The sequence below is a fragment of the Vipera ursinii genome, assembly GCF_947247035.1.
Source record: "Vipera ursinii genome assembly, chromosome: 2".
NCBI lineage: Eukaryota > Metazoa > Chordata > Lepidosauria > Squamata > Viperidae > Vipera > Vipera ursinii.
In genome coordinates, this window is record NC_139513.1 from 258977217 (window position 1) to 258980684 (window position 3468).

Sequence of the window (3468 nt, forward strand, 5' to 3'; positions counted from 1 at the left end):
TGTATTAATTTATTATGGGCATTGTTTAATCATGTTCTAATAATTTTTAATTTTTGTATCTAGTTTTTATGTATTGCCCTGTTCACCGCCCTGAGTCCTCCGGGAGAAGGGCGGTATATAAATTAAATTAATAAATAAATAATAAATAAATAATTGTTTCACAGGCGGGTGGTAATTTAGCACTCCTGTTAACTGACAAGGGGCCCGTTTAAAATAGGTTACATTTTATTTTCTATTATTTGTAAAGAAGATCCTAAAGGACAGTCTGCATCATTAAAGTAGATCTGTATGTCTTTTGGTAACTGAGATAATCAGATTTCTGATTCACAGCTCTCAATGGCTAGGGAAAGTATTAAACTATGAGTATGAGTTTTTTGTTCCATTTTGACTACAGCAAATGGCACAGCATTTCAACTGGCACCTTGGAGCACTTCAATTATGTTAAACGGGTGTGACTGAAGTTTGCCATTACTTATTCCCATCCAGCTAAACATGCTTAAATTCAAAATGACTCACACAATTAAGCTACAATACAACTTATTTCTCAGTCCCCATAAAACACAAATTCTCATTTATCCATAATCTCCATGGTTGTTGAAGCCTATTAATGGGAACTACTAGATTCTGGGGTGGATTTTTTTTGGAGGGGAGGGGTTACAAAAGTTTGTTCTTCGCTTTATGTACTTCTATGCTGCTCTTGCATTATCCTGATTATCCCTTTTTCTGTTTCCCCAAATCCACATTTTTGTTGGTCTGAAAGAAAAGAAGATGCTTGAATATGTGTTGGACCTCACACAGTTTTGCTTTCAGTATTACACGGTCCTGCTGAATGAGAGAAACTTACGCCACTTTGATATGTCCGTTCACCTCTCTAGATTCCCAGAAGCTCAAATATTATTAACAAAATGCTTGCCTTATTCATTAATTTTATTTATTTCATGATTATATTTAGAGGCTGCCTGACTCTGAACAGCATATACTTAAAATGATAGAAAATAATAAGAAAACAAAATAAACCTTACTCCACATATTATAAAACTTAACAGACAGTTGCTACCATATCCCAAGCAATTCAATCAATTCAACAAAGTAAAGAAAATGATGCAGTATGCATTGACGGTGCTTTCTCTTAGGTGATCTAATGAGTTTTGGTTGAGAACTGTCTTGAAGGGTGTAAGACTTGGACCCACAAATTTCTTCTAGAGTCTTCTTAGATTTAGCAACAAATACTTAAGGCTTTAATATTAATTTCAGTGCTGAAACATTTAATAGTATTTTAACATTTGTTAAATTATTTAATTTAATAAAAAAAATAGTTTTTCTAAAACTAGAATTAATCCTTATTATTATGACCATGGGGCTTGGTTTACTCTTGTGTGTTTGTTGTCTATAATATCTGAATGAGTAAGCTGGAATGTCCCAATTTGGCATTTAAAACAACTTTTGATTTATCTTAGCAACATGGCGATGAATAATAGTGATATTACTACTCTTTCTACTATAAAATAAGAAGCATTCCTACCCTCAACTTCTCTGAAATGAAATATATGAAAATAACTTCAACACACGTACAAATAAAAGGGTTTTCCCTCAATTAGGATCTCTTTGCCATATTACTTAATCTTCTGTGTATATGTATATTAGGGCCTTCTTATTTTATTATGTGGGCCTTCTACATGTGGAACTGTATGGCCTTTAAAGGACATCTGATTTATAAGAGACTTACCAGTTTCAGCATATGGTCAATTAAAATGTAGATTGGGTTACCTACATACCAGCTCAACATGTGGAAAAATGAGCCTTGGTGGAGCAGTGGGCTAATGCCTCCTTAAGTAACACCAGCTGCCTGCAATTAGTGCAGGTTCGCATCCCACCAGGCTCAAGGTTGACTCAGCCTTCCATCCTTCCGAGGTAGGTAAAATGAGGACCCAGATTGTTGGGGGCAATTAAGCTGACTTTGTAATAATGCCGCTTGGGGGGGGCGAAAGCCCTAACAAGCAGGCATATACATAGAATGAAGGCTATTGCTAAGCACATTTGATTTGTGCTTAGATTGTAAGCCGCTCTGAGTCTTCGGAGAAGGGCGGGATATAAATGGGATTAAAATAAATAAAAAAAAAGGCGACTGGAAGACCATAATATCTTCTGTTCTCTGACGCTGAGCCCTATTTTTTCTAGATCTAGTAGTTCTAAGTATACATTTTATTCTTCACATCTTTAAAATTCAACCCTACAAATCTTTTTTCCAAAGAGCTCAAAGCAAATGTCTTATGTTTTCAGGTCTCTCAGCTTTAGTACTAAAACATATTTCCTTTTTTTTTTTTTTTGCAATCTCACGATATGACCCCTACCCCCATCCACCATTGCACTTCTTTCACACTGGTTATTTACTCTCTATTTCAGTCCACATTCCTTCTGCAACTATTTATCCTTGAACTTTTCTCTTTCTGTTTTATCACACACAGTTCTTAACTATTTATTTCCCACTGTATTCCACTTCCATTTAAATTTCTCCTAATCTATCCAGCTTTCAGTTCCATAACACAAAGTAGGCAGAAGCATGCTTTTATATACAGCTATTTTGCTCAGGCTATGATGCTTTTTTTAAACAAAACTAGCAGACACAGATTGTCTTGGCAAAATTTTAGGGTAGTTGTACCCCTCTCCCATCCTGCCAAAATCTCGAGTTCAATCAGTATAGACTGAAAATGGAAGTGATCAGATTCAGATTCAAGCTTTTTTAATTACCAGCAGACTACGGGTTTACGAAGTCATCCCAGCCAAAGCAATAGAACAGGATTTTGTCATCTCTTTTTTATGACTTTGGTGCATGTTGAATCCTAATACAATTTTTTGAAAGACACATACAGTTAATTTGTCTCAGGGCATGGACTCAAGGAAATGTTTTATTGTTGTTACACACTTTTGCGGGCAGGTAAGACCATGGGTAGAAGACCATGACTCCCTCTGCTGCTACTGACAAACCACATAAGAACTATTGATTCACTAGTGATATTTTTTTGGTTTCATAGAATAAACATTATTCCTAGTCAGCTTCTTTTACAGGTTCTGATGATGAAGGCACATGAGATCTCTAAAAATTGGAATGATAATAGTATAATACTTTGATTTAGTTTATCAATTTTTTTAAAAAAATTCACTAAATATCAGCTTCAGCTATATGTCTTGGTTTAATATTGAGCAAATATGCAACCAAAGTAAACAGAACTGGGTTATGTGACAGATGTCTTAGCCTGGAGCAAAGGATATGTATTCATACATTTGAATCTAATCCATATGGCCTTAGGATATCCTTCCTAATAAATTTTTGCTACATCGATTAAGCCTAATAAAGAATGAAACAGCAATCAAAATTTTGGCCCCAAAATAAAGACATACATTTTTCCACCTAGGAAGCCATGGTTTCATATTGGCTAGCTTCCAAAGAAAAGGATGTCAACACCACTA